This window comes from Sapajus apella, unplaced genomic scaffold, assembly GCF_009761245.1.
Source record: "Sapajus apella isolate SASKATOON/1434 unplaced genomic scaffold, GSC_monkey_1.0 scaffold8, whole genome shotgun sequence".
Taxonomy (NCBI): Eukaryota; Metazoa; Chordata; class Mammalia; order Primates; family Cebidae; genus Sapajus; species Sapajus apella.
Window position 1 is genome coordinate 14,086,893 of NW_022436948.1, and position 6,000 is coordinate 14,092,892.

At 45.5% G+C, this 6,000-nt stretch overlaps 1 pseudogene across 1 annotated transcript; it reads right to left on the bottom strand.

Annotated features, from left to right (window-relative positions):
- Nucleotides 1-4,795: 4,795 nt before the first annotated feature.
- LOC116550892 lies at nt 4,796-5,470 on the bottom strand (annotated as a pseudogene). The gene has a single exon (XR_004268613.1). The product of XR_004268613.1 is annotated as a 39S ribosomal protein L42, mitochondrial pseudogene (transcript).
- Nucleotides 5,471-6,000: the final 530 nt, after the last annotated feature.

A 6,000-nucleotide genomic window follows, 5' to 3' on the forward strand; every position in this document is an offset into this window, starting at 1 on the left:
ACAAACAAACAAACAAATATATATATATATATATATGTATATATATATATATATATATATGTCCAAGGATGGTGGTTCATGCCTGTAATCCCAGCACTTTGGGAGGCTGAGGCGGGCAAATCACCTGAGGCCAGGAGTTCAAGACCAGCCTGGCCAACATGGAGGAACCCTTCTCCACTAAAACATGCAAAAGTTAGCTGGGCATGGTGGCAAGCACCCGTAGTCCCAGCGGCTCAGGAAGCTGAGGCAGGAGGAACACTTGAACCCAGGAGACAGAGACTGCAGTGAGTCGAGATCCTGTCACTGCACTCCAGCGTGGGTGACAGAGCAAGACTCTGTCTCAAAAAAAAAAAGAAACACAAAAAGAAGAATTGGTCTTACTTCTCCTGGATATCTAGAGCAATCATCGCAGACTTAATGAAAGACTGAATAAAAGAAGCAAGGCCGGATGCAGTGCATCACGCCCCAGCACTTTGGGAGGCCGAGGCAGGTGGATCATATGAGGTCAGGAGTTCGAAACCAGCCTAACTAACATGGTAAAACCCCATCTCTGCTAAAAATACAAAATTAGCCAGACCTGGTGGCACATGCCTGTAATCCCAGCTACATGGGAGGCTGAGGCAGGAGAATCACTTGAACCCGGGAGGCGGAGGTTGCAGTGAGCCAAGATCGCGCCATTGCACTCCAGTCTGGGCTACAGAGTGAGGTTCCATCTCAAAAACAAACAAACAGAAAACCAAGCCAAAGGTGGTAGAGCTAACAGACATCATCTTCCAGCCATGTATTAACACGAAGCCACACGTTCTCTGAATTTCTTCTTCTGTGAGATAATACACCTCTACATTGGTTAAGCCATTCTGAGATGGAGTTTCTTCACTAGAAGGTGCAGGGGCAAAGGGGAGGATTGTCCTGAACATTGAACTCGATAAACTGAAGAGGAAACTACTGAAAGTTTCGGGCAGTAGATGAGGACTCCCAGCCTGTTACCGGCAAGACCAGGACGGTGCCAGCAGCAGGACAGTGTGCTAACAAGGCACTGACTTGGTGTATGACTTGAGTTAGAAGCTGCTTGTTTTGGCGCAGGTCTATCCTTTTTTTTTTTTCTTTTGTTTTTGGAGATGGAGTCTTGCTCTATTGTCCAGGCTGGAGTGCAATAGCGCAATCTTGGCTCACTGCAACCTCCACCTCCCAGGTTCAAGCAATTCTGCTGCCTCGGCCTCCTGAGTAGCTGGGACTACAGGCGCACACCACCATGCCCAGGTAATTTTTGTATTTTTTTAGTAGAGACAGGGTTTCGCCCTGTTGGCCAGGCTGGGTCTGTGCTTTTTCTTTGCCAAAGAAGATAGTGATTGCAACTGCACCTGTGGTCCTTATCACTAATGGCCTCCTCCATGCATAAGACTTTTCCTGGGCACTGAGAGGCAAAGTCCATGAATGGCTTTCTCTTTATTTCGTTTTGTACTCACAAGCCCTTGTTATCAGGTCAGGCAGATATCGTTATCCCCACTTATAAACTGGTTTTTTTTTTTGTTTTTTTTTTTTTTTTTTTTTTTATGATGGAGTTTCACTCTTGTTGCCCAGGCTGGAGTGCAATGGCGTGATATCAGCTCACCACAAGCTCCGCCTCCCAGGTTCAAGAAATTCTCCTGACTCAGCCTCCCAAGTAGTTGGGATTACAGGCATGTGCCACCACGCCTGGCTAATTTTGTATTTTTAGTAGAGATGGGGTTTCTCTATGTTGGTCAAGCTGGTCTGGAACTCCCGACCTCAGGTGATCCGTCCGCCTCGGCCTCTCAAAATGCTAGGATTACAGGCGTGAGCTATCGTACCTGGCCAAACTGGGTATTTTAATTAAGGACTCTAGAAATGGGAAAAACCCAGAAATGAACCTAGCTTTTCTGAGTTCAAGGCCAGCACTCTTTCAACCCCACCATGGCATTCATTGTAGGATTTAAAAATGGCATCTAATCACAGTTCTTACTTGATTATTCTAATTTTGCATATTAAGTACAGTATGAGTAAACTGTCACTGAGACTTCCATGCATCTTGAGTCAACAAAATGTATGCTAAGTACCCAGGCTTTTTAGGGCATGCTTGGTTTTCTTATTTCCTCTTTTTTTTTTTTTTAGAATGGCTCTTACTGTGTTGCCCAGGCTGGAGTACAATGGCTCAACTTTGGCTCACTGCAACCTCCACCTCCTGGATTCAAGCAGTTCTCCTGCCTCAGCCTCCCATATAGCTGGGACTGCACGCTACTGTGCCCGACAAATTTTTGTATTTTTAGTAGAGACAGGGTTTCACCACGTTGGCCAGGCTGGTCTCGAACTCCTGCTCTCAAGCGATCCACCCACCTCAGCCTCCTAAAGTGTTTTAGGCGTGAGCCACCGACTGCACCCAGCCACAGGATCACATTAATTTTAGAAGTGATCTTTTTATTACTGTTGGCAAGGCACAAGTATCTACATCTATAGTGATTGTGTGACATCTCCATTAACTTTAAGTGGAATTGAAAGTTACATTTGTTTTCTAGTGAAGCTCCTTTGGTATGAGAATAAAAACTCTGAATTGGTTTCAAGTGAAAACTCAAGTTCAATTGTACCAAGGGGAGCCAAGTCTAACCGGTTCAGCAGGATGAAAAGTGGTTTTGGTAACTTGGTTTTAGAGTGAACATGGAATGTCCTTTTGTTTTTTTACTTTTTTTTTTTTTGCTTTTTTTTTTTTTTTTTTTTTTGAGACAGAGTTTCACTCTTGTTACCCAGGCTGGAGTGCAATGGCGCGATCTCGGCTCACTGCAACCTCCGCCTCCTGGGTTCAGGCAATTCTCCTGCCTCAGCCTCCTGAGTAGCTGGGATTACAGGCACGCACCACCATGCCCAGCTAATTTTTTTTTTTTTTTTAGTAAAGACAGGGTTTCACCATGTTGACCAGGATGGTCTCGATCTTTTGACCTTGTGATTCACCCGCCTCGGCCTCCCAAAGTGCTGGGATTACAGGCTTGAGCCACCGCGCCCAGCCTTTACTTTTTTTTTTTAATGGAGTCTTGCTCTGTTGCCCAGGCTGGAGTGCAGTGGTGCCATCTTGGCTCACTGCAACTTCCGCCTCCCAGGTTGAAGTAATTCTCTTGCCTCAGCATCCCAAGTAGCTGGGACTACAGGCACACGCCACCATGCCAGGCTAATTTTTGTCTTTTTAGTAGAGATAGGGTTTCACCACGATGGCCAGGCTGGTCTCGTACTCTTGACCTAAGGTGATCCGCCCATCTCAGCCTCCCAAAGTGCTGGGATTACAGGCATGAGCCACTGCACCTGGCCATATTCACTTATTTATTTTTTGAGACAAGGTCTCACTCTGTCCCCCAAGTTGGAATGCAGTGGCACAATCACCACTCACTGCAACCTCAGCCTCCCAGGCTCAAGCAATCGTCCCTCTTCAGCTGCCTGAGCAGCAGAGACTACAGGCACATGCCACCATGCCTGGCTGGTTTTTGTATTTTTTGTAGAGATGCAGTTTCTCGATGTTACCCAGACTGGTATCAAACTCCTGGGTTTAAGCAATACTCCTGCCTGCACCTGCCAAAGTGCTAGGATTACAAGCTTGAGCCACCACACCCGGCCCTTAAATTTTACTTTATTTTTGTGAAAGAAATTATATTCACATGGTTCAGAAACCAAAACATAAAAGGGAATAGGCTGAGCTTGGTGGCTAATGCCTGTGATCCGAGCACTTTGGAAGGCTGAGGCAGGCGGATTACCTGAGGTTAGGAGTTTGAGACCAGTCTGGCCAACATGGTGAAATCCCCTCTTTATTAAAAATACAAAAATTAGCCGGGTGTGGTGGTGTGGGCTTGTAATTCCAACTACAGGGGAGGCTGAGGCAGGAGAATCTCTGGACCCCAGAAGGCAGAGGTGAGACTATATTGCACCACTGCACTCCAGCCTGAGTGAAGAGCAAGACTCTGTCTCAAAAAACAAAAAGGGAATAGATGGGAGGGTTTCACTTCCATCTTTAGCCATATGTATGCACCATTTATTTTTTGAGACAGAATCTCACTTCTGTCATCCAGGCTGGAGTGCAGTGGCGCAATCTCAGCTCACTGCAACCTCTACCTTCTGGGTTCAAGCGATTCTTCTGCCTCAGCCCCCGGAGTAGCTGGGACTACAGGCGTGGGCCACCATGCCCAGCTAATTTTTGTATTTTTAGTAGAGACAGTGTTTCGCCACAGTGGCCAGGCTGGTCTCGAACTCCTGCCCTCAAGTGATCCATCCACCTCAGCCTCTCAAAGTGCTGGGATTATGGGTGTGAGCCACCGCACCCGGCCAGTACCACTATTTATTGAACTAACCCTTATTACAGTATTCTTGTAGGACTGCCATAACAAATTACCACAAATTGGGTTGCTTAAAATAACATAAATTTATTTTCCCAGAGTTCTAGAGGGCAGATGTGCAAAACCAAGGTGTTAACAGGTCTGCAGTCCCTCTGATGGCTCTAGAAAAGAATCTTCCTTTGCCTTATCCAGTTCTGGTGGCTCCAGGTGTTCCTTGGCTTATGGCCCGGTCACACAGATCTCTGCCAGTATGGTCATGTGGCCTTCTTCTTTATATGTGTCTGTTTCTGTGTGTCCTGTGCTCTTCTTCCAAAGACACCCATCATTGGGTTTAGGGTCAACTCTAACTCATGTTGTGGTAGGAGTTATTAAGAAATTATTTTAGGCAGAGAAGAAAATGGATCCTTGGGAAGTTTTTGTTTTTAAAGCTGCTGCAGAAATGTTTCTTTCTTTTTTTTTTTTTTTAATATATGAAAAGATATTTTATTATTATTACTTTACTACATATTAGTGAATACACCAGACGGCATTTTTTCAAATTGCAAATGAGGCACATTTCTCTTTGATTCTCCCAGGAACCTCAGCATCATCTGTCTTTTGGAGGATTCGGATTCTTACAACATCTGTGATACCGTCCATAAGGATACCAGCGGTACTTAGTAGTAAAGAACATTTTGCTAAGTTGTTCTACCATAGGTCCTTGCTCAAGGGGTTCAACTTTTTCTTCCAATCTGGTTTTCAGGATTTGATCATGTGTTTCTTCATTATTATGCACAGGATCTGGCCGCGGGATAGGTTTTGTGTGTTCATATGGAATGTCCACAGAAGGGTGGTAGCATACTATTGTCCTGCCATCAGAAGTCAGGGCAAGTTCTACTTTACAATTATAGTCATCTGGTAGAGGAGAATATGTAGATTTATGACAAACACAATATAAAACTCCATTTGGGATTGGAAATAAATGTTTCAAGATAGTTTTCTTTGACATCACCCATTTTACTGCAGCTACAGCCATGGTGTTTCAAGATGCTTATCAAGTGGTATGAAAAAAGATGTTCTGAAGAGAAGCTGCCTTTAAAATCTGTTTCTAGGCATACTAATTTCTACTCTTGCTTCACAGCTTCTCACCATGAGCTCACCATCTTGTTCCCGGAAATGTTTCTTGTAAAGTCCTGGCTCTCAGAGCCAGGCAGGCAACCTTTGATATGCAAATGCAGGCCATTAAAAACGGTCCACCCAAACATGGCGATTCCCACCCTCTTCTTGCCCTTGCCCCCCAACATGTGCCTGTCAACATGGCCACCCCCACATATCCTGACGTGTATAGAACCTCGTGGTGCCCTACATTTGCATATTAAAAGGCTAGGGTGGGAGGGCCAGCTTTTTATCCGGTTGCATGAATGACACGCCTGGTCCAACCAATTCTCTGAGCCCTATGCAAATCAGACACCGCCTCCTCCAGCCTCTATATACCTGGCTGGTTTCCGACCCACTTGGGGTCTCCTCTTTCAGCTTTGGAGACGCTCACCCTCCACCCCTGCCGCTGTCTCTGAAGGAAGAAGCGGGGAGCTTCTTCCTTCTGCCTTCTCCTTTCTTGCCTATTAAGCTCTCTGCTCTTTAAAACCACTCCATTTGTGTCCCTGTCGTTTTATCTAAACCGGCACGAGGACCA